The sequence below is a fragment of the Schistocerca gregaria genome, chromosome 2 (genome assembly GCF_023897955.1).
Source record: "Schistocerca gregaria isolate iqSchGreg1 chromosome 2, iqSchGreg1.2, whole genome shotgun sequence".
Taxonomy (NCBI): domain Eukaryota; kingdom Metazoa; phylum Arthropoda; class Insecta; order Orthoptera; family Acrididae; genus Schistocerca; species Schistocerca gregaria.
This window is the reverse complement of record NC_064921.1, coordinates 971,539,731-971,563,516: the sequence shown is the minus strand read 5'-3', so window position 1 is coordinate 971,563,516 and position 23,786 is coordinate 971,539,731. Positions and strand designations below refer to the sequence as shown.

Here is a 23,786-nt window from a genome sequence, read left to right as displayed (position 1 = left end):
TACGTCCGTCCCTGTCTGCCGTCTGCACACACTGCTACTCAGCGCGGCCATATAGACGCACAGGAAATGCAATCATCGGCTGCAACTGCAAACATTGCCCAGATTAAGTTTTATAATGCTCGATGGTGTCGATTAGGTTAAAATATGCAAGTAGGAAGTGTCTGAAGTATGTCAGAGGACTGCTAAGTGTGTTATGAGTCTTATCCTGCTGTCTGGTTCCATGGTGTAACGGTTAGCACTCTGGACTCTGAATCCAGCGATCCGAGTTCGAATCTCGGTGGAACCTTCGTTTAGTCTAAACTTTCTGTAAGAAGAGTTTGTCGCTGAGGAAGTAGCAGCAATAGGCTCACGGCGTTAGTTTCTACGTTTGTGTAAAAAACGATGCGTCTATAAAACGGCCGAATATTGGTGCGACTTTGTGACCTATATAAAACATTAGACGAGTAATACCTGTAAGAGCAAGCAATTTTACGATAATTCGAAGAAATATCATTATCCCACGAAGGTTAAAATTCCCATGATTATCAACTAGCTATTACAAGCTGAGCAAATGAATTTCCTTTCAAATAGGTTTAAAACATAGGGAGGTTCTGACTCAGTGGGCATGCTCTGGAGCCTCTTTGCTCCTGAGATTAGAAAAACAGTCCTCTGGGCCGGATTTGAACCAGCGACCTATGGATAACTGTGAATCCTCCACTACAGTCCACCGCTCTACCAACTGAGCTACCAGAGGCTCTGTATACTTTCTTATTCGTACTGATTGCTTTACGTCCGTCCCTGTCTGCCGTCTGCACACACTGCTACTCAGCGCGGCCATATAGACGCACAGGAAATGCAATCATCGGCTGCAACTACAAACATTGCCCAGATTAAGTTTTATAATGCTCGATGGTGTCGATTAGGTTAAAATATGCAAGTAGGAAGTGTCTGAAGTATGTCAGAGGACTGCTAAGTGTGTTACGAGTCTTATCCTGCTGTCTGGTTCCATGGTGTAACGGTTAGCACTCTGGACTCTGAATCCAGCGATCCGAGTTCGAATCTCGGTGGAACCTTCGTTTAGTCTAAATTTTCTGTAAGAAGAGTTTGTCGCTGAGGAAGTAGCAGCAATAGGCTCACGGCGTTAGTTTCTACGTTTGTGTAAAAAACGATGCGTCTATAAAACGGCCGAATATTGGTGCGACTTTGTGACCTATATAAAACATTAGACGAGTAATACCTGTAAGAGCAAGCAATTTTACGATAATTCGAAGAAATATCATTATCCCACGAAGGTTAAAATTCCCATGATTATCAACTAGCTATTACAAGCTGAGCAAATGAATTTCCTTTCAAATAGGTTTAAAACATAGGGAGGTTCTGACTCAGTGGGCATGCTCTGGAGCCTCTTTGCTCCTGAGATTAGAAAAACAGTCCTCTGCGCCGGATTTGAACCAGCGACCTATGGATAACTGTGAATCCTCCACTACAGTCCACCGCTCTACCAACTGAGCTACCAGAGGCTCTGTATACTTTCTTATTCGTACTGATTGCTTTACGTCCGTCCCTGTCTGCCGTCTGCACACACTGATACTCAGCGCGGCCATATAGACGCACAGGAAATGCAATCATCGGCTGCAACTGCAAACATTGCCCAGATTAAGTTTTATAATGCTCGATGGTGTCGATTAGGTTAAAATATGCAAGTAGGAAGTGTCTGAAGTATGTCAGAGGACTGCTAAGTGTGTTACGAGTCTTATCCTGCTGTCTGGTTCCATGGTGTAACGGTTAGCACTCTGGACTCTGAATCCAGCGATCCGAGTTCGAATCTCGGTAGAACCTTCGTTTAGTCTAAATTTTCTGTAAGAAGAGTTTGTCGCTGAGGAAGTAGCAGCAATAGGCTCACGGCGTTAGTTTCTACGTTTGTGTAAAAAACGATGCGTCTATAAAACGGCCGAATATTGGTGCGACTTTGTGACCTATATAAAACATTAGACGAGTAATACCTGTAAGAGCAAGCAATTTTACGATAATTCGAAGAAATATCATTATCCCACGAAGGTTAAAATTCCCATGATTATCAACTAGCTATTACAAGCTGAGCAAATGAATTTCCTTTCAAATAGGTTTAAAACATAGGGAGGTTCTGACTCAGTGGGCATGCTCTGGAGCCTCTTTGCTCCTGAGATTAGAAAAACAGTCCTCTGGGCCGGATTTGTACCAGCGACCTATAGATAACTGTGAATCCTCCACTACAGTCCACCGCTCTACCAACTGAGCTACCAGAGGCTCTGTATACTTTCTTATTCGTACTGATTGCTTTACGTCCGTCCCTGTCTGCCGTCTGCACACACTGCTACTCAGCGCGGCCATATAGACGCACAGGAAATGCAATCATCGGCTGCAACTGCAAACATGGCCCAGATTAAGTTTTATAATGCTCGATGGTGTCGATTAGGTTAAAATATGCAAGTAGGAAGTGTCTGAAGTATGTCAGAGGACTGCTAAGTGTGTTACGAGTCTTATCCTGCTGTCTGGTTCCATGGTGTAACGGTTAGCACTCTGGACTCTGAATCCAGCGATCCGAGTTCGAATCTCGGTGGAACCTTCGTTTAGTCTAAATTTTCTGTAAGAAGAGTTTGTCGCTGAGGAAGTAGCAGCAATAGGCTCACGGCGTTAGTTTCTACGTTTGTGTAAAAAACGATGCGTCTATAAAACGGCCGAATATTGGTGCGACTTTGTGACCTATATAAAACATTAGACGAGTAATACCTGTAAGAGCAAGCAATTTTACGATAATTCGAAGAAATATCATTATCCCACGAAGGTTAAAATTCCCATGATTATCAACTAGCTATTACAAGCTGAGCAAATGAATTTCCTTTCAAATAGGTTTAAAACATAGGGAGGTTCTGACTCAGTGGGCATGTTCTGGAGCCTCTTTGCTCCTGAGATTAGAAAAACAGTCCTCTGGGCCGGATTTGAACCAGCGACCTATGGATAACTGTGAATCCTCCACTACAGTCCACCGCTCTACCAACTGAGCTACCAGAGGCTCTGTATACTTTCTTATTCGTACTGATTGCTTTACGTCCGTCCCTGTCTGCCGTCTGCACACACTGCTACTCAGCGCGGCCATATAGACGCACAGGAAATGCAATCATCGGCTGCAACTGCAAACATTGCCCAGATTAAGTTTTATAATGCTCGATGGTGTCGATTAGGTTAAAATATGCAAGTAGGAAGTGTCTGAAGTATGTCAGAGGACTGCTAAGTGTGTTACGAGTCTTATCCTGCTGTCTGGTTCCATGGTGTAACGGTTAGCACTCTGGACTCTGAATCCAGCGATCCGAGTTCGAATCTCGGTGGAACCTTCGTTTAGTCTAAATTTTCTGTAAGAAGAGTTTGTCGCTGAGGAAGTAGCAGCAATAGGCTCACGGCGTTAGTTTCTACGTTTGTGTAAAAAACGATGCGTCTATAAAACGGCCGAATATTGGTGCGACTTTGTGACCTATATAAAACATTAGACGAGTAATACCTGTAAGAGCAAGCAATTTTACGATAATTCGAAGAAATATCATTATCCCACGAAGGTTAAAATTCCCATGATTATCAACTAGCTATTACAAGCTGAGCAAATGAATTTCCTTTCAAATAGGTTTAAAACATAGGGAGGTTCTGACTCAGTGGGCATGCTCTGGAGCCTCTTTGCTCCTGAGATTAGAAAAACAGTCCTCTGGGCCGGATTTGAACCAGCGACCTATGGATAACTGTGAATCCTCCACTACAGTCCACCGCTCTACCAACTGAGCTACCAGAGGCTCTGTATACTTTCTTATTCGTACTGATTGCTTTACGTCCGTCCCTGTCTGCCGTCTGCACACACTGCTACTCAGCGCGGCCATATAGACGCACAGGAAATGCAATCATCGGCTGCAACTGCAAACATTGCCCAGATTAAGTTTTATAATGCTCGATGGTGTCGATTAGGTTAAAATATGCAAGTAGGAAGTGTCTGAAGTATGTCAGAGGACTGCTAAGTGTGTTACGAGTCTTATCCTGCTGTCTGGTTCCATGGTGTAACGGTTAGCACTCTGGACTCTGAATCCAGCGATCCGAGTTCGAATCTCGGTGGAACCTTCGTTTAGTCTAAATTTTCTGTAAGAAGAGTTTGTCGCTGAGGAAGTAGCAGCAATAGGCTCACGGCGTTAGTTTCTACGTTTGTGTAAAAAAACGATGCGTCTATAAAACGGCCGAATATTGGTGCGACTTTGTGACCTATATAAAACATTAGACGAGTAATACCTGTAAGAGCAAGCAATTTTACGATAATTCGAAGAAATATCATTATGCCACGAAGGTTAAAATTCCCATGATTATCAACTAGCTATTACAAGCTGAGCAAATGAATTTCCTTTCAAATAGGTTTAAAACATAGGGAGGTTCTGACTCCGTGGGCATGCTCTGGAGCCTCTTTGCTCCTGAGAGTAGAAAAACAGTCCTCTGGGCCGGATTTGAACCAGCGACCTATAGATAACTGTGAATCCTCCACTACAGTCCACCGCTCTACCAACTGAGCTACCAGAGGCTCTGTATACTTTCTTATTCGTACTGATTGCTTTACGTCCGTCCCTGTCTGCCGTCTGCACACACTGATACTCAGCGCGGCCATATAGACGCACAGGAAATGCAATCATCGGCTGCAACTGCAAACATTGCCCAGATTAAGTTTTATAATGCTCGATGGTGTCGATTAGGTTAAAATATGCAAGTAGGAAGTGTCTGAAGTATGTCAGAGGACTGCTAAGTGTGTTACGAGTCTTATCCTGCTGTCTGGTTCCATGGTGTAACGGTTAGCACTCTGGACTCTGAATCCAGCGATCCGAGTTCGAATCTCGGTGGAACCTTCGTTTAGTCTAAATTTCCTGTAAGAAGAGTTTGTCGCTGAGGAAGTAGCAGCAATAGGCTCACGGCGTTAGTTTCTACGTTTGTGTAAAAAACGATGCGTCTATAAAACGGCCGAATATTGGTGCGACTTTGTGACCTATATAAAACATTAGACGAGTAATACCTGTAAGAGCAAGCAATTTTACGATAATTCGAAGAAATATCATTATCCCACGAAGGTTAAAATTCCCATGATTATCAACTAGCTATTACAAGCTGAGCAAATGAATTTCCTTTCAAATAGGTTTAAAACATAGGGAGGTTCTGATTCAGTGGGCATGCTCTGGAGCCTCTTTGCTCCTGAGATTAGAAAAAGAGTCCTCTGGGCCGGATTTGAACCAGCGACCTATGCATAACTGTGAATCCTCCACTACAGTCCACCGCTCTACCAACTGAGCTACCAGAGGCTCTGTATACTTTCTTATTCGTACTGATTGCTTTACGTCCGTCCCTGTCTGCCGTCTGCACACACTGCTACTCAGCGCGGCCATATAGACGCACAGGAAATGCAATCATCGGCTGCAACTGCAAACATTGCCCAGATTAAGTTTTATAATGCTCGATGGTGTCGATTAGGTTAAAATATGCAAGTAGGAAGTGTCTGAAGTATGTCAGGGGACTGCTAAGTGTGTTACGAGTCTTATCCTGCTGTCTGGTTCCATGGTGTAACGGTTAGCACTCTGGACTCTGAATCCAGCGATCCGAGTTCGAATCTCGGTGGAACCTTCGTTTAGTCTAAATTTTCTGTAAGAAGATTTTGTCGCTGAGGAAGTAGCAGCAATAGGCTCACGGCGTTAGTTTCTACGTTTGTGTAAAAAACGATGCGTCTATAAAACGGCCGAATATTGGTGCGACTTTGTGACCTATATAAAACATTAGACGAGTAATACCTGTAAGAGCAAGCAATTTTACGATAATTCGAAGGAATATCATTATCCCACGAAGGTTAAAATTCCCATGATTATCAACTAGCTATTACAAGCTGAGCAAATGAATTTCCTTTCAAATAGGTTTAAAACATAGGGAGGTTCTGACTCAGTGGGCATGCTCTGGAGCCTCTTTGCTCCTGAGATTAGAAAAACAGTCCTCTGGGCCGGATTTGAACCAGCGACCTATGGATAACTGTGAATCCTCCACTACAGTCCACCGCTCTACCAACTGAGCTACCAGAGGCTCTGTATACTTTCTTATTCGTACTGATTGCTTTACGTCCGTCCCTGTCTGCCGTCTGCACACACTGACACTCAGCGCGGCCATATAGACGCACAGGAAATGCAATCATCGGCTGCAACTGCAAACATTGCCCAGATTAAGTTTTATAATGCTCGATGGTGTCGATTAGGTTAAAATATGCAAGTAGGAAGTGTCTGAAGTATGTCAGAGGACTGCTAAGTGTGTTACGAGTCTTATCTTGCTGTCTGGTTCCATGGTGTAACGGTTAGCACTCTGGACTCTGAATCCACCGATCCGAGTTCGAATCTCGGTGGAACCTTCGTTTAGTCTAAATTTTCTGTAAGAAGAGTTTGTCGCTGAGGAAGTAGCAGCAATAGGCTCACGGCGTTAGTTTCTACGTTTGTGTAAAAAACGATGCGTCTATAAAACGGCCGAATATTGGTGCGACTTTGTGACCTATATAAAACATTAGACGAGTAATACCTGTAAGAGCAAGCAATTTTACGATAATTCGAAGAAATATCATTATCCCACGAAGGTTAAAATTCCCATGATTATCAACTAGCTATTACAAGCTGAGCAAATGAATTTCCTTTCAAATAGGTTTAAAACATAGGGAGGTTCTGACTCAGTGGGCATGCTCTGGAGCCTCTTTGCTCCTGAGATTAGAAAAACAGTCCTCTGGGCCGGATTTGAACCAGCGACCTATGGATAACTGTGAATCCTCCACTACAGTCCACCGCTCTACCAACTGAGCTACCAGAGGCTCTGTATACTTCCTTATTCGTACTGATTGCTTTACGTCCGTCCCTGTCTGCCGTCTGCACACACTGCTACTCAGCGCGGCCATATAGACGCACAGGAAATGCAATCATCGGCTGCAACTGCAAACATTGCCCAGATTAAGTTTTATAATGCTCGATGGTGTCGATTAGGTTAAAATATGCAAGTAGGAAGTGTCTGAAGTATGTCAGAGGACTGCTAAGTGTGTTACGAGTCTTATCCTGCTGTCTGGTTCCATGGTGTAACGGTTAGCACTCTGGACTCTGAATCCAGCGATCCGAGTTCGAATCTCGGTGGAACCTTCGTTTAGTCTAAATTTTCTGTAAGAAGAGTTTGTCGCTGAGGAAGTAGCAGCAATAGGCTCACGGCGTTAGTTTCTACGTTTGTGTAAAAAACGATGCGTCTATAAAACGGCCGAATATTGGTGCGACTTTGTGACCTATATAAAACATTAGACGAGTAATACCTGTAAGAGCAAGCAATTTTACGATAATTCGAAGAAATATCATTATCCCACGAAGGTTAAAATTCCCATGATTATCAACTAGCTATTACAAGCTGAGCAAATGAATTTCCTTTCAAATAGGTTTAAAACATAGGGAGGTTCTGACTCAGTGGGCATGCTCTGGAGCCTCTTTGCTCCTGAGATTAGAAAAACAGTGTTCTGGGCCGGATTTGAACCAGCGACCTATGGATAACTGTGAATCCTCCACTACAGTCCACCGCTCTACCAACTGAGCTACCAGAGGCTCTGTATACTTTCTTATTCGTACTGATTGCTTTACGTCCGTCCCTGTCTGCCGTCTGCACACACTGCTACTCAGCGCGGCCATATAGACGCACAGGAAATGCAATCATCGGCTGCAACTGCAAACATTGCCCAGATTAAGTTTTATAATGCTCGATGGTGTCGATTAGGTTAAAATATGCAAGTAGGAAGTGTCTGAAGTATGTCAGAGGACTGCTAAGTGTGTTATGAGTCTTATCCTGCTGTCTGGTTCCATGGTGTAACGGTTAGCACTCTGGACTCTGAATCCAGCGATCCGAGTTCGAATCTCGGTGGAACCTTCGTTTAGTCTAAACTTTCTGTAAGAAGAGTTTGTCGCTGAGGAAGTAGCAGCAATAGGCTCACGGCGTTAGTTTCTACGTTTGTGTAAAAAACGATGCGTCTATAAAACGGCCGAATATTGGTGCGACTTTGTGACCTATATAAAACATTAGACGAGTAATACCTGTAAGAGCAAGCAATTTTACGATAATTCGAAGAAATATCATTATCCCACGAAGGTTAAAATTCCCATGATTATCAACTAGCTATTACAAGCTGAGCAAATGAATTTCCTTTCAAATAGGTTTAAAACATAGGGAGGTTCTGACTCAGTGGGCATGCTCTGGAGCCTCTTTGCTCCTGAGATTAGAAAAACAGTCCTCTGGGCCGGATTTGAACCAGCGACCTATGGATAACTCTGAATCCTCCACTACAGTCCACCGCTCTACCAACTGAGCTACCAGAGGCTCTGTATACTTTCTTATTCGTACTGATTGCTTTACGTCCGTCCCTGTCTGCCGTCTGCACACACTGCTACTCAGCGCGGCCATATAGACGCACAGGAAATGCAATCATCGGCTGCAACTGCAAACATTGCCCAGATTAAGTTTTATAATGCTCGATGGTGTCGATTAGGTTAAAATATGCAAGTAGGAAGTGTCTGAAGTATGTCAGAGGACTGCTAAGTGTGTTACGAGTCTTATCCTGCTGTCTGGTTCCATGGTGTAACGGTTAGCACTCTGGACTCTGAATCCAGCGATCCGAGTTCGAATCTCGGTGGAACCTTCGTTTAGTCTAAATTTTCTGTAAGAAGAGTTTGTCGCTGAGGAAGTAGCAGCAATAGGCTCACGGCGTTAGTTTCTACGTTTGTGTAAAAAACGATGCGTCTATAAAACGGCCGAATATTGGTGCGACTTTGTGACCTATATAAAACATTAGACGAGTAATACCTGTAAGAGCAAGCAATTTTACGATAATTCGAAGAAATATCATTATCCCACGAAGGTTAAAATTCCCATGATTATCAACTAGCTATTACAAGCTGAGCAAATGAATTTCCTTTCAAATAGGTTTAAAACATAGGGAGGTTCTGACTCAGTGGGCATGCTCTGGAGCCTCTTTGCTCCTGAGATTAGAAAAACAGTCCTCTGGGCCGGATTTGAACCAGCGACCTATGGATAACTGTGAATCCTCCACTACAGTCCACCGCTCTACCAACTGAGCTACCAGAGGCTCTGTATACTTTCTTATTCGTACTGATTGCTTTACGTCCGTCCCTGTCTGCCGTCTGCACACACTGATACTCAGCGCGGCCATATAGACGCACAGGAAATGCAATCATCGGCTGCAACTGCAAACATTGCCCAGATTAAGTTTTATAATGCTCGATGGTGTCGATTAGGTTAAAATATGCAAGTAGGAAGTGTCTGAAGTATGTCAGAGGACTGCTAAGTGTGTTACGAGTCTTATCCTGCTGTCTGGTTCCATGGTGTAACGGTTAGCACTCTGGACTCTGAATCCAGCGATCCGAGTTCGAATCTCGGTAGAACCTTCGTTTAGTCTAAATTTTCTGTAAGAAGAGTTTGTCGCTGAGGAAGTAGCAGCAATAGGCTCACGGCGTTAGTTTCTACGTTTGTGTAAAAAACGATGCGTCTATAAAACGGCCGAATATTGGTGCGACTTTGTGACCTATATAAAACATTAGACGAGTAATACCTGTAAGAGCAAGCAATTTTACGATAATTCGAAGAAATATCATTATCCCACGAAGGTTAAAAATCCCATGATTATCAAGTAGCTATTACAAGTTGAGCAAATGAATTTCCTTTCAAATAGGTTTAAAACATAGGGAGGTTCTGACTCAGTGGGCATGCTCTGGAGCCTCTTTGCTCCTGAGATTAGAAAAACAGTCCTCTGGGCCGGATTTGAACCAGCGACCTATGGATAACTGCGAATCCTCCACTACAGTCCACCGCTCTACCAACTGAGCTACCAGAGGCTCTGTATACTTTCTTATTCGTACTGATTGCTTTACGTCCGTCCCTGTCTGCCGTCTGCACACACTGCTACTCAGCGCGGCCATATAGACGCACAGGAAATGCAATCATCGGCTGCAACTGCAAACATTGCCCAGATTAAGTTTTATAATGCTCGATGGTGTCGATTAGGTTAAAATATGCAAGTAGGAAGTGTCTGAAGTATGTCAGAGGACTGCTAAGTGTGTTACGAGTCTTATCCTGCTGTCTGGTTCCATGGTGTAACGGTTAGCACTCTGGACTCTGAATCCAGCGATCCGAGTTCGAATCTCGGTGGAACCTTCGTTTAGTCTAAATTTTCTGTAAGAAGAGTTTGTCGCTGAGGAAGTAGCAGCAATAGGCTCACGGCGTTAGTTTCTACGTTTGTGTAAAAAACGATGCGTCTATAAAACGGCCGAATATTGGTGCGACTTTGTGACCTATATAAAACATTAGACGAGTAATACCTGTAAGAGCAAGCAATTTTACGATAATTCGAAGAAATATCATTATCCCACGAAGGTTAAAATTCCCATGATTATCAACTAGCTATTACAAGCTGAGCAAATGAATTTCCTTTCAAATAGGTTTAAAACATAGGGAGGTTCTGACTCAGTGGGCATGCTCTGGAGCCTCTTTGCTCCTGAGATTAGAAAAACAGTCCTCTGGGCCGGATTTGAACCAGCGACCTATGGATAACTGTGAATCCTCCACTACAGTCCACCGCTCTACCAACTGAGCTACCAGAGGCTCTGTATACTTTCTTATTCGTACTGATTGCTTTACGTCCGTCCCTGTCTGCCGTCTGCACACACTGCTACTCAGCGCGGCCATATAGACGCACAGGAAATGCAATCATCGGCTGCAACTGCAAACATTGCCCAGATTAAGTTTTATAATGCTCGATGGTGTCGATTAGGTTAAAATATGCAAGTAGGAAGTGTCTGAAGTATGTCAGAGGACTGCTAAGTGTGTTACGAGTCTTATCCTGCTGTCTGGTTCCATGGTGTAACGGTTAGCACTCTGGACTCTGAATCCAGCGATCCGAGTTCGAATCTCGGTGGAACCTTCGTTTAGTCTAAATTTTCTGTAAGAAGAGTTTGTCGCTGAGGAAGTAGCAGCAATAGGCTCACGGCGTTAGTTTCTACGTTTGTGTAAAAAACGATGCGTCTATAAAACGGCCGAATATTGGTGCGACTTTGTGACCTATATAAAACATTAGACGAGTAATACCTGTAAGAGCAAGCAATTTTACGATAATTCGAAGAAATATCATTATCCCACGAAGGTTAAAATTCCCATGATTATCAACTAGCTATTACAAGCTGAGCAAATGAATTTCCTTTCAAATAGGTTTAAAACATAGAGAGGTTCTGACTCAGTGGGCATGCTCTGGAGCCTCTTTGCTCCTGAGATTAGAAAAACAGTCCTCTGGGCCGGATTTGAACCAGCGACCTATGGATAACTGTGAATCCTCCACTACAGTCCAGCGCTCTACCAACTGAGCTACCAGAGGCTCTGTATACTTTCTTATTCGTACTGATTGCTTTACGTCCGTCCCTGTCTGCCGTCTGCACACACTGCTACTCAGCGCGGCCATATAGACGCACAGGAAATGCAATCATCGGCTGCAACTGCAAACATTGCCCAGATTAAGTTTTATAATGCTCGATGGTGTCGATTAGGTTAAAATATGCAAGTAGGAAGTGTCTGAAGTATGTCAGAGGACTGCTAAGTGTGTTACGAGTCTTATCCTGCTGTCTGGTTCCATGGTGTAACGGTTAGCACTCTGGACTCTTAATCCAGCGATCCGAGTTCGAATCTCGGTGGAACCTTCGTTTAGTCTAAATTTTCTGTAAGAAGAGTTTGTCGCTGAGGAAGTAGCAGCAATAGGCTCACGGCGTTAGTTTCTACGTTTGTGTAAAAAACGATGCGTCTATAAAACGGCCGAATATTGGTGCGACTTTGTGACCTATATAAAACATTAGACGAGTAATACCTGTAAGAGCAAGCAATTTTACGATAATTCGAAGAAATATCATTATCCCACGAAGGTTAAAATTCCCATGATTATCAACTAGCTATTACAAGCTGAGCAAATGAATTTCCTTTCAAATAGGTTTAAAACATAGGGAGGTTCTGACTCAGTGGGCATGCTCTGGAGCCTCTTTGCTCCTGAGATTAGAAAAACAGTCCTCTGGGCCGGATTTGAACCAGCGACCTATGGATAACTGTGAATCCTCCACTACAGTCCACCGCTCTACCAACTGAGCTACCAGAGGCTCTGTATACTTTCCTATTCGTACTGATTGCTTTACGTCCGTCCCTGTCTGCCGTCTGCACACACTGCTACTCAGCGCGGCCATATAGACGCACAGGAAATGCAATCATCGGCTGCAACTGCAAACATTGCCCAGATTAAGTTTTATAATGCTCGATGGTGTCGATTAGGTTAAAATATGCAAGTAGGAAGTGTCTGAAGTATGTCAGAGGACTGCTAAGTGTGTTACGAGTCTTATCCTGCTGTCTGGTTCCATGGTGTAACGGTTAGCACTCTGGACTCTGAATCCAGCGATCCGAGTTCGAATCTCGGTGGAACCTTCGTTTAGTCTAAATTTTCTGTAAGAAGAGTTTGTCGCTGAGGAAGTAGCAGCAATAGGCTCACGGCGTTAGTTTCTACGTTTGTGTAAAAAACGATGCGTCTATTAAACGGCCGAATATTGGTGCGACTTTGTGACCTATATAAAACATTAGACGAGTAATACCTGTAAGAGCAAGCAATTTTACGATAATTCGAAGAAATATCATTATCCCACGAAGGTTAAAATTCCCATGATTATCAACTAGCTATTACAAGCTGAGCAAATGAATTTCCTTTCAAATAGGTTTAAAACATAGGGAGGTTCTGACTCAGTGGGCATGCTCTGGAGCCTCTTTGCTCCTGAGATTAGAAAAACAGTCCTCAGGGCCGGATTTGAACCAGCGACCTATGGATAACTGTGAATCCTCCACTACAGTCCACCGCTCTACCAACTGAGCTACCAGGCGCTCTGTATACTTTCTTATTCGTACTGATTGCTTTACGTCCGTCCCTGTCTGCCGTCTGCACACACTGATACTCAGCGCGGCCATATAGACGCACAGGAAATGCAATCATCGGCTGCAACTGCAAACATTGCCCAGATTAAGTTTTATAATGCTCGATGGTGTCGATTAGGTTAAAATATGCAAGTAGGAAGTGTCTGAAGTATGTCAGAGGACTGCTAAGTGTGTTACGAGTCTTATCTTGCTGTCTGGTTCCATGGTGTAACGGTTAGCACTCTGGACTCTGAATCCAGCGATCCGAGTTCGAATCTCGGTGGAACCTTCGTTTAGTCTAAATTTTCTGTAAGAAGAGTTTGTCGCTGAGGAAGTAGCAGCAATAGGCTCACGGCGTTAGTTTCTACGTTTGTGTAAAAAACGATGCGTCTATAAAACGGCCGAATATTGGTGCGACTTTGTGACCTATATAAAACATTAGACGAGTAATACCTGTAAGAGCAAGCAATTTTACGATAATTCGAAGAAATATCATTATCCCACGAAGGTTAAAATTCCCATGATTATCAACTAGCTATTATAAGCTGAGCAAATGAATTTCCTTTCAAATAGGTTTAAAACATAGGGAGGTTCTGACTCAGTGGGCATGCTCTGAAGCCTCTTTGCTCCTGAGATTAGAAAAACAGTCCTCTGGGCCGGATTTGAACCAGCGACCTATGGATAACTGTGAATCCTCCACTACAGTCCACCGCTCTACCAACTGAGCTACCAGAGGCTCTGTATACTTTCTTATTCGTACTGATTGCTTTACGTCCGTCCCTGTCTGCCGTCTGCACACACTGCTACTCAGCGCGGCCATATAGACGCACAGGAGATGCAATCATCGGCTGCAACTGCAAACATTGCCCAGATTAAGTTTTATAATGCTCGATGGTGTCGATTAGGTTAAAATATGCAAGTAGGAAGTGTCTGAAGTATGTCAGAGGACTGCTAAGTGTGTTACGAGTCTTATCCTGCTGTCTGGTTCCATGGTGTAACGGTTAGCACTCTGGACTCTGAATCCAGCGATCCGAGTTCGAATCTCGGTGGAACCTTCGTTTAGTCTAAATTTTCTGTAAGAAGAGTTTGTCGCTGAGGAAGTAGCAGCAATAGGCTCACGGCGTTAGTTTCTACGTTTGTGTAAAAAACGATGCGTCTATAAAACGGCCGAATATTGGTGCGACTTTGTGACCTATATAAAACATTAGACGAGTAATACCTGTAAGAGCAAGCAATTTTACGATAATTCGAAGAAATATCATTATCCCACGAAGGTTAAAATTCCCATGATTATCAACTAGCTATTACAAGCTGAGCAAATGAATTTCCTTTCAAATAGGTTTAAAACATAGGGAGGTTCTGACTCAGTGGGCATGCTCTGGAGCCTCTTTGCTCCTGAGATTAGAAAAACAGTCCTCTGAGCCGGATTTGAACCAGCGACCTATGGATAACTGTGAATCCTCCACTACAGTCCACCGCTCTACCAACTGAGCTACCAGAGGCTCTGCATACTTTCTTATTCGTACTGATTGCTTTACGTCCGTCCCTGTCTGCCGTCTGCACACACTGCTACTCAGCGCGGCCATATAGACGCACAGGAAATGCAATCATCGGCTGCAACTGCAAACATGGCCCAGATTAAGTTTTATAATGCTCGATGGTGTCGATTAGGTTAAAATATGCAAGTAGGAAGTGTCTGAAGTATGTCAGAGGACTGCTAAGTGTGTTACGAGTCTTATCCTGCTGTCTGGTTCCATGGTGTAACGGTTAGCACTCTGGACTCTGAATCCAGCGATCCGAGTTCGAATCTCGGTGGAACCTTCGTTTAGTCTAAATTTTCTGTAAGAAGAGTTTGTCGCTGAGGAAGTAGCAGCAATAGGCTCACGGCGTTAGTTTCTACGTTTGTGTAAAAAACGATGCGTCTATAAAACGGCCGAATATTGGTGCGACTTTGTGACCTATATAAAACATTAGACGAGTAATACCTGTAAGAGCAAGCAATTTTACGATAATTCGAAGAAATATCATTATCCCACGAAGGTTAAAATTCCCATGATTATCAACTAGCTATTACAAGCTGAGCAAATGAATTTCCTTTCAAATAGGTTTAAAACATAGGGAGGTTCTGACTCAGTGGGCATGCTCTGGAGCCTCTTTGCTCCTGAGATTAGAAAAACAGTCCTCTGGGCCGGATTTGAACCAGCGACCTATGGATAACTGTGAATCCTCCACTACAGTCCACCGCTCTACCAACTGAGCTACCAGAGGCTCTGTATACTTTCTTATTCGTACTGATTGCTTTACGTCCGTCCCTGTCTGCCGTCTGCACACACTGCTACTCAGCGCGGCCATATAGACGCACAGGAAATGCAATCATCGGCTGCAACTGCAAACATTGCCCAGATTAAGTTTTATAATGCTCGATGGTGTCTATTAGGTTAAAATATGCAAGTAGGAAGTGTCTGAAGTATGTCAGAGGACTGCTAAGTGTGTTACGAGTCTTATCCTGCTGTCTGGTTCCATGGTGTAACGGTTAGCACTCTGGACTCTGAATCCAGCGATCCGAGTTCGAATCTCGGTGGAACCTTCGTTTAGTCCAAATTTTCTGTAAGAAGAGTTTGTCGCTGAGGAAGTAGCAGCAATAGGCTCACGGCGTTAGTTTCTACGTTTGTGTAAAAAACGATGCGTCTATAAAACGGCCGAATATTGGTGCGACTTTGTGACCTATATAAAACATTAGACGAGTAATACCTGTAAGAGCAAGCAATTTTACGATAATTCGAAGAAATATCATTATCCCACGAAGGTTAAAATTCCCATGATTATCAACTAGCTATTACAAGCTGAGCAAATGAATTTCCTTTCAAATAGGTTTAAAACATAGGGAGGTTCTGACTCAGTGGGCATGCTCTGGAGCCTCTTTGCTCCTGAGATTAGAAAAACAGTCCTCTGGGCCGGATTTGAACCAGCGACCTATGGATAACTGTGAATCCTCCACTACAGTCCACCGCTCTACCAACTGAGCTACCAGAGGCTCTGTATACTTTCTTATTCGTACTGATTGCTTTACGTCCGTCCCTGTCTGCCGTCTGCACACACTGATACTCAGCGCGGCCATATAGACGCACAGGAAATGCAATCATCGGCTGCAACTGCAAACATTGCCCAGATTAAGTTTTATAATGCTCGATGGTGTCGATTAGGTTAAAATATGCAAGTAGGAAGTGTCTGAAGTATGTCAGAGGACTGCTAAGTGTGTTACGAGTCTTATCCTGCTGTCTGGTTCCATGGTGTAACGGTTAGCACTCTGGACTCTGAATCCAGCGATCCGAGTTCGAATCTCGGTGGAACCTTCGTTTAGTCTAAATTTTCTGTAAGAAGAGTTTGTCGCTGAGGAAGTAGCAGCAATAGGCTCACGGCGTTAGTTTCTACGTTTGTGTAAAAAACGATGCGTCTATAAAACGGCCGAATATTGGTGCGACTTTGTGACCTATATAAAACATTAGACGAGTAATACCTGTAAGAGCAAGCAATTTTACGATAATTCGAAGAAATATCATTATCCCACGAAGGTTAAAATTCCCATGATTATCAACTAGCTATTACAAGCTGAGCAAATGAATTTCCTTTCAAATAGGTTTAAAACATAGGGAGGTTCTGACTCAGTTTGCATGCTCTGGAGCCTCTTTGCTCCTGAGATTAGAAAAACAGTCCTCTGAGCCGGATTTGAACCAGCGACCTATGGATAACTGTGAATCCTCCACTACAGTCCACCGCTCTACCAACTGAGCTACCAAAGGCTCTGCATACTTTCTTATTCGTACTGATTGCTTTACGTCCGTCCCTGTCTGCCGTCTGCACACACTGCTACTCAGCGCGGCCATATAGACGCACAGAAAATGCAATCATCGGCTGCAACTGCAAACATTGCCCAGATTAAGTTTTATAATGCTCGATGGTGTCGATTAGGTTAAAATATGCAAGTAGGAAGTGTCTGAAGTATGTCAGAGGACTGCTAAGTGTGTTACGAGTCTTATCCTGCTGTCTGGTTCCATGGTGTAACGGTTAGCACTCTGGACTCTGAATCCAGCGATCCGAGTTCGAATCTCGGTGGAATCTTCGTTTAGTCTAAATTTTCTGTAAGAAGAGTTTGTCGCTGAGGAAGTAGCAGCAATAGGCTCACGGCGTTAGTTTCTACGTTTGTGTAAAAAACGATGCGTCTATAAAACGCCGAATATTGGTGCGACTTTGTGACCTATATAAAACATTAGACGAGTAATACCTGTAAGAGCAAGCAATTTTACGATAATTCGAAGAAATATCATTATCCCACGAAGGTTAAAATTCCCATGATTATCAACTAGCTATTACAAGCTGAGCAAATGAATTTCCTTTCAAATAGGTTTAAAACATAGGGAGGTTCTGACTCAGTGGGCATGCTCTGGAGCCTCTTTGCTCCTGAGATTAGAAAAACAGTGTTCTGGGCCGGATTTGAACCAGCGACCTATGGATAACTGTGAATCCTCCACTACAGTCCACCGCTCTACCAACTGAGCTACCAGAGGCTCTGTATACTTTCTTATTCGTACTAATTGCTTTACGTCCGTCCCTGTCTGCCGTCTGCACACACTGCTACTCAGCGCGGCCATATAGACGCACAGGAAATGCAATCATCGGCTGCAACTGCAAACATTGCCCAGATTAAGTTTTATAATGCTCGATGGTGTCGATTAGGTTAAAATATGCAAGTAGGAAGTGTCTGAAGTATGTCAGAGGACTGCTAAGTGTGTTACGAGTCTTATCCTGCTGTCTGGTTCCATGGTGTAACGGTTAGCACTCTGGACGCTGAATCCAGCGATCCGAGTTCGAATCTCGGTGGAACCTTCGTTTAGTCTAAATTTTCTGTAAGAAGAGTTTGTCGCTGAGGAAGTAGCAGCAATAGGCTCATTGCGTTAGTTTCTACGTTTGTGTAAAAAACGATGCGTCTATAAAACGGCCGAATATTGGTGCGACTTTGTGACCTATATAAAACATTAGACGAGTAATACCTGTAAGAGCAAGCAATTTTACGATAATTCGAAGAAATATCATTATCCCACGAAGGTTAAAATTCCCATGATTATCAACTAGCTATTACAAGCTGAGCAAATGAATTTCCTTTCAAATAGGTTTAAAACATAGGGAGGTTCTGACTCAGTGGGCATGCTCTGGAGCCTCTTTGCTCCTGAGATTAGAAAAACAGTCCTCTGCGCCGGATTTGAACCAGCGACCTATGGATAACTGTGAATCCTCCACTACAGTCCACCGCTCTACCAACTGAGCTACCAGAGGCTCTGTACAGTTTCTTATTCGTACTGATTGCTTTACGTCCGTCCCTGTCTGCCGTCTGCACACACTGATACTCAGTGCGGCCATATAGACGCACAGGAAATGCAATCATCGGCTGCAACTGCAAACATTGCCCAGATTAAGTTTTATAATGCTCGATGGTGTCGATTAGGTTAAAATATGCAAGTAGGAAGTGTCTGAAGTATGTCAGAGGACTGCTAAGTGTGTTACGAGTCTTATCCTGCTGTCTGGTTCCATGGTGTAACGGTTAGCACTCTGGACTCTGAATCCAGCGATCCGAGTTCGAATCTCGGTGGAACCTTCGTTTAGTCTAAATTTTCTGTAAGAAGATTTTGTCGCTGAGGAAGTAGCAGCAATAGGCTCACGGCGTTAGTTTCTACGTTTGTGTAAAAAACGATGCGTCTATAAAACGGCCGAATATTGGTGCGACTTTGTGACCTATATAAAACATTAGACGAGTAATACCTGTAAGAGCAAGCAATTTTACGATAATTCGAAGAAATATCATTATCCCACGAAGGTTAAAATTCCCATGATTATCAACTAGCTATTACAAGCTGAGCAAATGAATTTCCTTTCAAATAGGTTTAAAACATAGGGAGGTTCTGACTCAGTGGGCATGCTCTGGAGCCTCTTTGCTCCTGAGATTAGAAAAACAGTCCTCTGGGCCGGATTTGAACCAGCGACCTATGGATAACTGTGAATCCTCCACTACAGTCCACCGCTCTACCAACTGAGCTACCAGAGGCTCTGTATACTTTCCTATTCGTACTGATTGCTTTACGTCCGTCCCTGTCTGCCGTCTGCACACACTGATACTCAGCGCGGCCATATAGACGCACAGGAAATGCAATCATCGGCTGCAACTGCAAACATTGCCCAGATTAAGTTTTATAATGCTCGATGGTGTCGATTAGGTTAAAATATGCAAGTAGGAAGTGTCTGAAGTATGTCAGAGGACTGCTAAGTGTGTTACGAGTCTTATCCTGCTGTCTGGTTCCATGGTGTAACGGTTAGCACTCTGGACTCTGAATCCAGCGATCCGAGTTCGAATCTCGGTGGAACCTTCGTTTAGTCTAAATTTTCTGTAAGAAGAGTTTGTCGCTGAGGAAGTAGCAGCAATAGGCTCACGGCGTTAGTTTCTACGTTTGTGTAAAAAACGATGCGTCTATAAAACGGCCGAATATTGGTGCGACTTTGTGACCTATATAAAACATTAGACGAGTAATACCTGTAAGAGCAAGCAATTTTACGATAATTCGAAGAAATATCATTATCCCACGAAGGTTAAAATTCCCATGATTATCAACTAGCTATTACAAGCTGAGCAAATGAATTTCCTTTCAAATAGGTTTAAAACATAGGGAGGTTCTGACTCAGTGGGCGTGCTCTGGAGCCTCTTTGCTCCTGAGATTAGAAAAACAGTGTTCTGGGCCGGATTTGAACCAGCGACCTATGGATAACTGTGAATCCTCCACTACAGTCCACCGCTCTACCAACTGAGCTACCAGAGGCTCTGTATACTTTCTTATTCGTACTGATTGCTTTACGTCCGTCCCTGTCTGCCGTCTGCACACACTGATACTCAGCGCGGCCATATAGACGCACAGGAAATGCAATCATCGGCTGCAACTGCAAACATTGCCCAGATTAAGTTTTATAATGCTCGATGGTGTCGATTAGGTTAAAATATGCAAGTAGGAAGTGTCTGAAATATGTCAGAGGACTGCTAAGTGTGTTACGAATCTTATCCTGCTGTCTGGTTCCACGGTGTAACGGTTAGCACTCTGGACTCTGAATCCAGCGATCCGAGTTCGAATCTCGGTGGAACCTTCGTTTAGTCTAAATTTTCTGTAATAAGAGTTTGTCGCTGAGGAAGTAGCAGCAATAGGCTCACGGCGTTAGTTTCTACGTTTGTGTAAAAAACGATGCGTCTATAAAACGGCCGAATATTGGTGCGACTTTGTGACCTATATAAAACATTAGACGAGTAATACCTGTAAGAGCAAGCAATTTTACGATAATTCGAAGAAATATCATTATCCCACAAAGGTTAAAATTCCCATGATTATCAACTAGCTATTACAAGCTGAGCAAATGAATTTCCTTTCAAATAGGTTTAAAACATAGGGAGGTTCTGACTCAGTGGGCATGCTCTGGAGCCTCTTTGCTCCTGAGATTAGAAAAACAGTCCTCTGGGCCGGATTTGAACCAGCGACCTATGGATAACTGTGAATCCTCCACTACAGTCCACCGCTCTACCAACTGAGCTACCAGAGGCTCTGTATACTTTCTTATTCGTACTGATTGCTTTACGTCCGTCCCTGTCTGCCGTCTGCACACACTGATACTCAGCGCGGCCATATAGACGCACAGGAAATGCAATCATCGGCTGGAACTGCAAACGTTGCCCAGATTAAGTTTTATAATGCTCGATGGTGTCGATTAGGTTAAAATATGCAAGTAGGAAGTGTCTGAAGTATGTCAGAGGACTGCTAAGTGTGTTACGAGTCTTATCCTGCTGTCTGGTTCCATTGTGTAACGGTTAGCACTCTGGACTCTGAATCCAGCGATCCGAGTTCGAATCTCGGTGGAACCTTCGTTTAGTCTAAATTTTCTGTAAGAAGAGTTTGTCGCTGAGGAAGTAGCAGCAATAGGCTCACGGCGTTAGTTTCTACGTTTGTGTAAAAAACGATGCGTCTATAAAACGGCCGAATATTGGTGCGACTTTGTGACCTATATAAAACATTAGACGAGTAATACCTGTAAGAGCAAGCAATTTTACGATAATTCGAAGAAATATCATTATCCCACGAAGGTTAAAATTCCCATGATTATCAACTAGCTATTACAAGCTGAGCAAATGAATTTCCTTTCAAATAGGTTTAAAACATAGGGAGGTTCTGACTCAGTGGGCATGCTCTGGAGCCTCTTTGCTCCTGAGATTAGAAAAACAGTCCTCTGGGCCGGATTTGAACCAGCGACCTATGGATAACTGTGAATCCTCCACTACAGTCCACCGCTCTACCAACTGAGCTACCAGAGGCTCTGTATACTTTCTTATTCGTACTGATTGCTTTACGTCCGTCCCTGTCTGCCGTCTGCACACACTGCTACTCAGCGCGGCCATATAGACGCACAGGAAATGCAATCATCGGCTGCAACTGCAAACATTGCCCAGATTAAGTTTTATAATGCTCGATGGTGTCGATTAGGTTAAAATATGCAAGTAGGAAGTGTCTGAAGTATGTCAGAGGACTGCTAAGTGTGTTACGAGTCTTATCCTGCTGTCTGGTTACATGGTGTAACGGTTAGAACTCTGGACTCTGAATCCAGCGATCCGAGTTCGAATCTCGGTGGAACCTTCGTTTAGTCTAAATTTTCTGTAAGAAGAGTTTGTCGCTGAGGAAGTAGCAGCAATAGGCTCACGGCGTTAGTTTCTACGTTTGTGTAAAAAACGATGCGTCTATAAAACGGCCGAATATTGGTGCGACTTTGTGACCTATATAAAACATTAGACGAGTAATACCTGTAAGAGCAAGCAATTTTACGATAATTCGAAGAAATATCATTATCCCACGAAGGTTAAAATTCCCATGATTATCAACTAGCTATTACAAGCTGAGCAAATGAATTTCCTTTCAAATAGGTTTAAAACATAGGGAGGTTCTGACTCAGTGGGCGTGCTCTGGAGCCTCTTTGCTCCTGAGATTAGAAAAACTGTCCTCTGGGCCGGATTTGAACCAGCGACCTATGGATAACTGTGAATCCTCCACTACAGTCCACCGCTCTACCAACTGAGCTACCAGAGGCTCTGTATACTTTCTTATTCGTACTGATTGCTTTACGTCCGTCCCTGTCTGCCGTCTGCACACACTGATACTCAGCGCGGCCATATAGACGCACAGGAAATGCAATCATCGGCTGCAACTGCAAACATTGCCCAGATTAAGTTTTATAATGCTCGATGGTGTCGATTAGGTTAAAATATGCAAGTAGGAAGTGTCTGAAGTATGTCAGAGGACTGCTAAGTGTGTTACGAGTCTTATCCTGCTGTCTGGTTCCATGGTGTAACGGTTAGCACTCTGGACTCTGAATCCAGCGATCCGAGTTCGAATCTCGGTGGAACCTTCGTTTAGTCTAAATTTTCTGTAAGAAGAGTTTGTCGCTGAGGAAGTAGCAGCAATAGGCTCACGGCGTTAGTTTCTACGTTTGTGTAAAAAACGATGCGTCTATAAAACGGCCGAATATTGGTGCGACTTTGTGACCTATATAAAACATTAGACGAGTAATACCTGTAAGAGCAAGCAATTTTACGATAATTCGAAGAAATATCATTATCCCACGAAGGTTAAAATTCCCATGATTATCAACTAGCTATTACAAGCTGAGCAAATGAATTTCCTTTCAAATAGGTTTAAAACATAGGGAGGTTCTGACTCAGTGGGCAAGCTCTGGAGCCTCTTTGCTCCTGAGATTAGAAAAACAGTGTTCTGGGCCGGATTTGAACCAGCGACCTATGGATAACTGTGAATCCTCCACTACAGTCCACCTCTCTACCAACTGAGCTACCAGAGGCTCTGTATACTTTCTTATTCGTACTGATTGCTTTACGTCCGTCCCTGTCTGCCGTCTGCACACACTGCTACTCAGCGCGGCCATATAGACGCACAGGAAATGCAATCATCGGCTGCAACTGCAAACATTGCCCAGATTAAGTTTTATAATGCTCGATGGTGTCGATTAGGTTAAAATATGCAAGTAGGAAGTGTCTGAAGTATGTCAGAGGACTGATAAGTGTGTTACGAGTCTTATCCTGCTGTCTGGTTCTATGGTGTAACGGTTAGCACTCTGGACTCTGAATCCAGCGATCCGAGTTCGAATCTCGGTGGAACCTTCGTTTAGTCTAAATTTTCTGTAAGAAGAGTTTGTCGCTGAGGAAGTAGCAGCAATAGGCTCACGGCGTTAGTTTCTACGTTTGTGTAAAAAACGATGCGTCTATAAAACGGCCGAATATTGGTGCGACTTTGTGACCTATATAAAACATTAGACGAGTAATACCTGTAAGAGCAAGCAATTTTACGATAATTCGAAGAAATATCATTATCCCACGAAGGTTAAAATTCCCATGATTATCAACTAGCTATTACAAGCTGAGCAAATGAATTTCCTTTCAAATAGGTTTAAAACATAGGGAGGTTCTGACTCAGTGGGCATGCTCTGGAGCCTCTTTGCTCCTGAGATTAGAAAAACAGTCCTCTGGGCCGGATTTGAACCAGCGACCTATGGATAACTGTGAATCCTCCACTACAGTCCACCGCTCTACCAACTGAGCTACCAGAGGCTCTGTATACTTTCTTATTCGTACTGATTGCTTTACGTCCGTCCCTGTCTGCCGTCTGCACACACTGCTACTC

General features: G+C 43.5%; 61 non-coding genes across 61 annotated transcripts; 30 read left to right on the top strand and 31 right to left on the bottom strand.

Moving 5' to 3' along the window:
- Positions 1 to 214: 214 nt before the first annotated feature.
- Trnaq-cug (transfer RNA glutamine (anticodon CUG)) lies at positions 215 to 286 on the top strand. Its single transcript has one exon. It is a non-coding gene; the product is annotated as a tRNA-Gln (tRNA).
- A 358-nt stretch (positions 287 to 644) lies between these two features.
- Trnay-gua (transfer RNA tyrosine (anticodon GUA)) lies at positions 645 to 733 on the bottom strand. The gene is given in 2 exon segments: positions 645 to 680; positions 697 to 733. It is a non-coding gene; the product is annotated as a tRNA-Tyr (tRNA).
- A 247-nt stretch (positions 734 to 980) lies between these two features.
- Positions 981 to 1,052, top strand: Trnaq-cug (transfer RNA glutamine (anticodon CUG)). The gene has a single exon. It is a non-coding gene; the product is annotated as a tRNA-Gln (tRNA).
- A 358-nt stretch (positions 1,053 to 1,410) lies between these two features.
- Positions 1,411 to 1,499, bottom strand: Trnay-gua (transfer RNA tyrosine (anticodon GUA)). The gene is given in 2 exon segments: positions 1,411 to 1,446; positions 1,463 to 1,499. It is a non-coding gene; the product is annotated as a tRNA-Tyr (tRNA).
- A 247-nt stretch (positions 1,500 to 1,746) lies between these two features.
- Trnaq-cug (transfer RNA glutamine (anticodon CUG)) lies at positions 1,747 to 1,818 on the top strand. Its single transcript has one exon. It is a non-coding gene; the product is annotated as a tRNA-Gln (tRNA).
- A 358-nt stretch (positions 1,819 to 2,176) lies between these two features.
- Positions 2,177 to 2,265, bottom strand: Trnay-gua (transfer RNA tyrosine (anticodon GUA)). Its single transcript is given in 2 exon segments — positions 2,177 to 2,212; positions 2,229 to 2,265. It is a non-coding gene; the product is annotated as a tRNA-Tyr (tRNA).
- A 247-nt stretch (positions 2,266 to 2,512) lies between these two features.
- Trnaq-cug (transfer RNA glutamine (anticodon CUG)) lies at positions 2,513 to 2,584 on the top strand. The gene has a single exon. It is a non-coding gene; the product is annotated as a tRNA-Gln (tRNA).
- A 358-nt stretch (positions 2,585 to 2,942) lies between these two features.
- Positions 2,943 to 3,031, bottom strand: Trnay-gua (transfer RNA tyrosine (anticodon GUA)). Its single transcript is given in 2 exon segments — positions 2,943 to 2,978; positions 2,995 to 3,031. It is a non-coding gene; the product is annotated as a tRNA-Tyr (tRNA).
- Positions 3,032 to 3,278: 247 nt separating this feature from the next.
- On the top strand, positions 3,279 to 3,350 carry Trnaq-cug (transfer RNA glutamine (anticodon CUG)). Its single transcript has one exon. It is a non-coding gene; the product is annotated as a tRNA-Gln (tRNA).
- Positions 3,351 to 3,708: 358 nt separating this feature from the next.
- On the bottom strand, positions 3,709 to 3,797 carry Trnay-gua (transfer RNA tyrosine (anticodon GUA)). Its single transcript is given in 2 exon segments — positions 3,709 to 3,744; positions 3,761 to 3,797. It is a non-coding gene; the product is annotated as a tRNA-Tyr (tRNA).
- A 247-nt stretch (positions 3,798 to 4,044) lies between these two features.
- On the top strand, positions 4,045 to 4,116 carry Trnaq-cug (transfer RNA glutamine (anticodon CUG)). Its single transcript has one exon. It is a non-coding gene; the product is annotated as a tRNA-Gln (tRNA).
- A 359-nt stretch (positions 4,117 to 4,475) lies between these two features.
- On the bottom strand, positions 4,476 to 4,564 carry Trnay-gua (transfer RNA tyrosine (anticodon GUA)). Its single transcript is given in 2 exon segments — positions 4,476 to 4,511; positions 4,528 to 4,564. It is a non-coding gene; the product is annotated as a tRNA-Tyr (tRNA).
- Positions 4,565 to 4,811: 247 nt separating this feature from the next.
- Positions 4,812 to 4,883, top strand: Trnaq-cug (transfer RNA glutamine (anticodon CUG)). The gene has a single exon. It is a non-coding gene; the product is annotated as a tRNA-Gln (tRNA).
- Positions 4,884 to 5,241: 358 nt separating this feature from the next.
- On the bottom strand, positions 5,242 to 5,330 carry Trnay-gua (transfer RNA tyrosine (anticodon GUA)). Its single transcript is given in 2 exon segments — positions 5,242 to 5,277; positions 5,294 to 5,330. It is a non-coding gene; the product is annotated as a tRNA-Tyr (tRNA).
- Positions 5,331 to 5,577: 247 nt separating this feature from the next.
- Positions 5,578 to 5,649, top strand: Trnaq-cug (transfer RNA glutamine (anticodon CUG)). Its single transcript has one exon. It is a non-coding gene; the product is annotated as a tRNA-Gln (tRNA).
- A 358-nt stretch (positions 5,650 to 6,007) lies between these two features.
- Positions 6,008 to 6,096, bottom strand: Trnay-gua (transfer RNA tyrosine (anticodon GUA)). Its single transcript is given in 2 exon segments — positions 6,008 to 6,043; positions 6,060 to 6,096. It is a non-coding gene; the product is annotated as a tRNA-Tyr (tRNA).
- Positions 6,097 to 6,343: 247 nt separating this feature from the next.
- Trnaq-cug (transfer RNA glutamine (anticodon CUG)) lies at positions 6,344 to 6,415 on the top strand. The gene has a single exon. It is a non-coding gene; the product is annotated as a tRNA-Gln (tRNA).
- A 358-nt stretch (positions 6,416 to 6,773) lies between these two features.
- Positions 6,774 to 6,862, bottom strand: Trnay-gua (transfer RNA tyrosine (anticodon GUA)). The gene is given in 2 exon segments: positions 6,774 to 6,809; positions 6,826 to 6,862. It is a non-coding gene; the product is annotated as a tRNA-Tyr (tRNA).
- A 247-nt stretch (positions 6,863 to 7,109) lies between these two features.
- On the top strand, positions 7,110 to 7,181 carry Trnaq-cug (transfer RNA glutamine (anticodon CUG)). Its single transcript has one exon. It is a non-coding gene; the product is annotated as a tRNA-Gln (tRNA).
- A 358-nt stretch (positions 7,182 to 7,539) lies between these two features.
- On the bottom strand, positions 7,540 to 7,629 carry Trnay-gua (transfer RNA tyrosine (anticodon GUA)). The gene is given in 2 exon segments: positions 7,540 to 7,575; positions 7,592 to 7,629. It is a non-coding gene; the product is annotated as a tRNA-Tyr (tRNA).
- A 246-nt stretch (positions 7,630 to 7,875) lies between these two features.
- On the top strand, positions 7,876 to 7,947 carry Trnaq-cug (transfer RNA glutamine (anticodon CUG)). The gene has a single exon. It is a non-coding gene; the product is annotated as a tRNA-Gln (tRNA).
- Positions 7,948 to 8,305: 358 nt separating this feature from the next.
- Trnay-gua (transfer RNA tyrosine (anticodon GUA)) lies at positions 8,306 to 8,394 on the bottom strand. The gene is given in 2 exon segments: positions 8,306 to 8,341; positions 8,358 to 8,394. It is a non-coding gene; the product is annotated as a tRNA-Tyr (tRNA).
- A 247-nt stretch (positions 8,395 to 8,641) lies between these two features.
- On the top strand, positions 8,642 to 8,713 carry Trnaq-cug (transfer RNA glutamine (anticodon CUG)). Its single transcript has one exon. It is a non-coding gene; the product is annotated as a tRNA-Gln (tRNA).
- Positions 8,714 to 9,071: 358 nt separating this feature from the next.
- On the bottom strand, positions 9,072 to 9,160 carry Trnay-gua (transfer RNA tyrosine (anticodon GUA)). The gene is given in 2 exon segments: positions 9,072 to 9,107; positions 9,124 to 9,160. It is a non-coding gene; the product is annotated as a tRNA-Tyr (tRNA).
- A 247-nt stretch (positions 9,161 to 9,407) lies between these two features.
- Positions 9,408 to 9,479, top strand: Trnaq-cug (transfer RNA glutamine (anticodon CUG)). The gene has a single exon. It is a non-coding gene; the product is annotated as a tRNA-Gln (tRNA).
- A 358-nt stretch (positions 9,480 to 9,837) lies between these two features.
- Trnay-gua (transfer RNA tyrosine (anticodon GUA)) lies at positions 9,838 to 9,926 on the bottom strand. The gene is given in 2 exon segments: positions 9,838 to 9,873; positions 9,890 to 9,926. It is a non-coding gene; the product is annotated as a tRNA-Tyr (tRNA).
- A 247-nt stretch (positions 9,927 to 10,173) lies between these two features.
- Trnaq-cug (transfer RNA glutamine (anticodon CUG)) lies at positions 10,174 to 10,245 on the top strand. Its single transcript has one exon. It is a non-coding gene; the product is annotated as a tRNA-Gln (tRNA).
- A 358-nt stretch (positions 10,246 to 10,603) lies between these two features.
- Positions 10,604 to 10,692, bottom strand: Trnay-gua (transfer RNA tyrosine (anticodon GUA)). Its single transcript is given in 2 exon segments — positions 10,604 to 10,639; positions 10,656 to 10,692. It is a non-coding gene; the product is annotated as a tRNA-Tyr (tRNA).
- A 247-nt stretch (positions 10,693 to 10,939) lies between these two features.
- On the top strand, positions 10,940 to 11,011 carry Trnaq-cug (transfer RNA glutamine (anticodon CUG)). Its single transcript has one exon. It is a non-coding gene; the product is annotated as a tRNA-Gln (tRNA).
- Positions 11,012 to 11,369: 358 nt separating this feature from the next.
- Positions 11,370 to 11,458, bottom strand: Trnay-gua (transfer RNA tyrosine (anticodon GUA)). The gene is given in 2 exon segments: positions 11,370 to 11,405; positions 11,422 to 11,458. It is a non-coding gene; the product is annotated as a tRNA-Tyr (tRNA).
- Positions 11,459 to 11,705: 247 nt separating this feature from the next.
- Positions 11,706 to 11,777, top strand: Trnak-cuu (transfer RNA lysine (anticodon CUU)). Its single transcript has one exon. It is a non-coding gene; the product is annotated as a tRNA-Lys (tRNA).
- A 358-nt stretch (positions 11,778 to 12,135) lies between these two features.
- Positions 12,136 to 12,224, bottom strand: Trnay-gua (transfer RNA tyrosine (anticodon GUA)). Its single transcript is given in 2 exon segments — positions 12,136 to 12,171; positions 12,188 to 12,224. It is a non-coding gene; the product is annotated as a tRNA-Tyr (tRNA).
- A 247-nt stretch (positions 12,225 to 12,471) lies between these two features.
- On the top strand, positions 12,472 to 12,543 carry Trnaq-cug (transfer RNA glutamine (anticodon CUG)). Its single transcript has one exon. It is a non-coding gene; the product is annotated as a tRNA-Gln (tRNA).
- Positions 12,544 to 12,901: 358 nt separating this feature from the next.
- Trnay-gua (transfer RNA tyrosine (anticodon GUA)) lies at positions 12,902 to 12,988 on the bottom strand. The gene is given in 2 exon segments: positions 12,902 to 12,937; positions 12,954 to 12,988. It is a non-coding gene; the product is annotated as a tRNA-Tyr (tRNA).
- Positions 12,989 to 13,237: 249 nt separating this feature from the next.
- Positions 13,238 to 13,309, top strand: Trnaq-cug (transfer RNA glutamine (anticodon CUG)). The gene has a single exon. It is a non-coding gene; the product is annotated as a tRNA-Gln (tRNA).
- Positions 13,310 to 13,667: 358 nt separating this feature from the next.
- Trnay-gua (transfer RNA tyrosine (anticodon GUA)) lies at positions 13,668 to 13,756 on the bottom strand. Its single transcript is given in 2 exon segments — positions 13,668 to 13,703; positions 13,720 to 13,756. It is a non-coding gene; the product is annotated as a tRNA-Tyr (tRNA).
- Positions 13,757 to 14,003: 247 nt separating this feature from the next.
- On the top strand, positions 14,004 to 14,075 carry Trnaq-cug (transfer RNA glutamine (anticodon CUG)). The gene has a single exon. It is a non-coding gene; the product is annotated as a tRNA-Gln (tRNA).
- A 358-nt stretch (positions 14,076 to 14,433) lies between these two features.
- Trnay-gua (transfer RNA tyrosine (anticodon GUA)) lies at positions 14,434 to 14,522 on the bottom strand. Its single transcript is given in 2 exon segments — positions 14,434 to 14,469; positions 14,486 to 14,522. It is a non-coding gene; the product is annotated as a tRNA-Tyr (tRNA).
- Positions 14,523 to 14,769: 247 nt separating this feature from the next.
- Positions 14,770 to 14,841, top strand: Trnaq-cug (transfer RNA glutamine (anticodon CUG)). The gene has a single exon. It is a non-coding gene; the product is annotated as a tRNA-Gln (tRNA).
- Positions 14,842 to 15,199: 358 nt separating this feature from the next.
- On the bottom strand, positions 15,200 to 15,288 carry Trnay-gua (transfer RNA tyrosine (anticodon GUA)). Its single transcript is given in 2 exon segments — positions 15,200 to 15,235; positions 15,252 to 15,288. It is a non-coding gene; the product is annotated as a tRNA-Tyr (tRNA).
- A 247-nt stretch (positions 15,289 to 15,535) lies between these two features.
- Positions 15,536 to 15,607, top strand: Trnaq-cug (transfer RNA glutamine (anticodon CUG)). Its single transcript has one exon. It is a non-coding gene; the product is annotated as a tRNA-Gln (tRNA).
- A 358-nt stretch (positions 15,608 to 15,965) lies between these two features.
- On the bottom strand, positions 15,966 to 16,054 carry Trnay-gua (transfer RNA tyrosine (anticodon GUA)). Its single transcript is given in 2 exon segments — positions 15,966 to 16,001; positions 16,018 to 16,054. It is a non-coding gene; the product is annotated as a tRNA-Tyr (tRNA).
- A 247-nt stretch (positions 16,055 to 16,301) lies between these two features.
- On the top strand, positions 16,302 to 16,373 carry Trnaq-cug (transfer RNA glutamine (anticodon CUG)). The gene has a single exon. It is a non-coding gene; the product is annotated as a tRNA-Gln (tRNA).
- Positions 16,374 to 16,731: 358 nt separating this feature from the next.
- On the bottom strand, positions 16,732 to 16,820 carry Trnay-gua (transfer RNA tyrosine (anticodon GUA)). Its single transcript is given in 2 exon segments — positions 16,732 to 16,767; positions 16,784 to 16,820. It is a non-coding gene; the product is annotated as a tRNA-Tyr (tRNA).
- Positions 16,821 to 17,067: 247 nt separating this feature from the next.
- On the top strand, positions 17,068 to 17,139 carry Trnaq-cug (transfer RNA glutamine (anticodon CUG)). Its single transcript has one exon. It is a non-coding gene; the product is annotated as a tRNA-Gln (tRNA).
- A 357-nt stretch (positions 17,140 to 17,496) lies between these two features.
- Positions 17,497 to 17,586, bottom strand: Trnay-gua (transfer RNA tyrosine (anticodon GUA)). Its single transcript is given in 2 exon segments — positions 17,497 to 17,532; positions 17,549 to 17,586. It is a non-coding gene; the product is annotated as a tRNA-Tyr (tRNA).
- Positions 17,587 to 17,832: 246 nt separating this feature from the next.
- Trnaq-cug (transfer RNA glutamine (anticodon CUG)) lies at positions 17,833 to 17,904 on the top strand. Its single transcript has one exon. It is a non-coding gene; the product is annotated as a tRNA-Gln (tRNA).
- Positions 17,905 to 18,262: 358 nt separating this feature from the next.
- On the bottom strand, positions 18,263 to 18,351 carry Trnay-gua (transfer RNA tyrosine (anticodon GUA)). Its single transcript is given in 2 exon segments — positions 18,263 to 18,298; positions 18,315 to 18,351. It is a non-coding gene; the product is annotated as a tRNA-Tyr (tRNA).
- Positions 18,352 to 18,598: 247 nt separating this feature from the next.
- On the top strand, positions 18,599 to 18,670 carry Trnaq-cug (transfer RNA glutamine (anticodon CUG)). Its single transcript has one exon. It is a non-coding gene; the product is annotated as a tRNA-Gln (tRNA).
- A 358-nt stretch (positions 18,671 to 19,028) lies between these two features.
- Trnay-gua (transfer RNA tyrosine (anticodon GUA)) lies at positions 19,029 to 19,117 on the bottom strand. Its single transcript is given in 2 exon segments — positions 19,029 to 19,064; positions 19,081 to 19,117. It is a non-coding gene; the product is annotated as a tRNA-Tyr (tRNA).
- A 247-nt stretch (positions 19,118 to 19,364) lies between these two features.
- Positions 19,365 to 19,436, top strand: Trnaq-cug (transfer RNA glutamine (anticodon CUG)). The gene has a single exon. It is a non-coding gene; the product is annotated as a tRNA-Gln (tRNA).
- Positions 19,437 to 19,794: 358 nt separating this feature from the next.
- Trnay-gua (transfer RNA tyrosine (anticodon GUA)) lies at positions 19,795 to 19,884 on the bottom strand. Its single transcript is given in 2 exon segments — positions 19,795 to 19,830; positions 19,847 to 19,884. It is a non-coding gene; the product is annotated as a tRNA-Tyr (tRNA).
- A 246-nt stretch (positions 19,885 to 20,130) lies between these two features.
- Positions 20,131 to 20,202, top strand: Trnaq-cug (transfer RNA glutamine (anticodon CUG)). Its single transcript has one exon. It is a non-coding gene; the product is annotated as a tRNA-Gln (tRNA).
- A 358-nt stretch (positions 20,203 to 20,560) lies between these two features.
- Positions 20,561 to 20,649, bottom strand: Trnay-gua (transfer RNA tyrosine (anticodon GUA)). Its single transcript is given in 2 exon segments — positions 20,561 to 20,596; positions 20,613 to 20,649. It is a non-coding gene; the product is annotated as a tRNA-Tyr (tRNA).
- A 247-nt stretch (positions 20,650 to 20,896) lies between these two features.
- Trnaq-cug (transfer RNA glutamine (anticodon CUG)) lies at positions 20,897 to 20,968 on the top strand. The gene has a single exon. It is a non-coding gene; the product is annotated as a tRNA-Gln (tRNA).
- Positions 20,969 to 21,326: 358 nt separating this feature from the next.
- Trnay-gua (transfer RNA tyrosine (anticodon GUA)) lies at positions 21,327 to 21,415 on the bottom strand. Its single transcript is given in 2 exon segments — positions 21,327 to 21,362; positions 21,379 to 21,415. It is a non-coding gene; the product is annotated as a tRNA-Tyr (tRNA).
- Positions 21,416 to 22,092: 677 nt separating this feature from the next.
- Trnay-gua (transfer RNA tyrosine (anticodon GUA)) lies at positions 22,093 to 22,181 on the bottom strand. The gene is given in 2 exon segments: positions 22,093 to 22,128; positions 22,145 to 22,181. It is a non-coding gene; the product is annotated as a tRNA-Tyr (tRNA).
- A 247-nt stretch (positions 22,182 to 22,428) lies between these two features.
- Trnaq-cug (transfer RNA glutamine (anticodon CUG)) lies at positions 22,429 to 22,500 on the top strand. Its single transcript has one exon. It is a non-coding gene; the product is annotated as a tRNA-Gln (tRNA).
- Positions 22,501 to 22,858: 358 nt separating this feature from the next.
- Positions 22,859 to 22,948, bottom strand: Trnay-gua (transfer RNA tyrosine (anticodon GUA)). The gene is given in 2 exon segments: positions 22,859 to 22,894; positions 22,911 to 22,948. It is a non-coding gene; the product is annotated as a tRNA-Tyr (tRNA).
- A 246-nt stretch (positions 22,949 to 23,194) lies between these two features.
- On the top strand, positions 23,195 to 23,266 carry Trnaq-cug (transfer RNA glutamine (anticodon CUG)). The gene has a single exon. It is a non-coding gene; the product is annotated as a tRNA-Gln (tRNA).
- Positions 23,267 to 23,624: 358 nt separating this feature from the next.
- Trnay-gua (transfer RNA tyrosine (anticodon GUA)) lies at positions 23,625 to 23,713 on the bottom strand. Its single transcript is given in 2 exon segments — positions 23,625 to 23,660; positions 23,677 to 23,713. It is a non-coding gene; the product is annotated as a tRNA-Tyr (tRNA).
- Between the last annotated feature and the right edge of the window lie 73 nt (positions 23,714 to 23,786).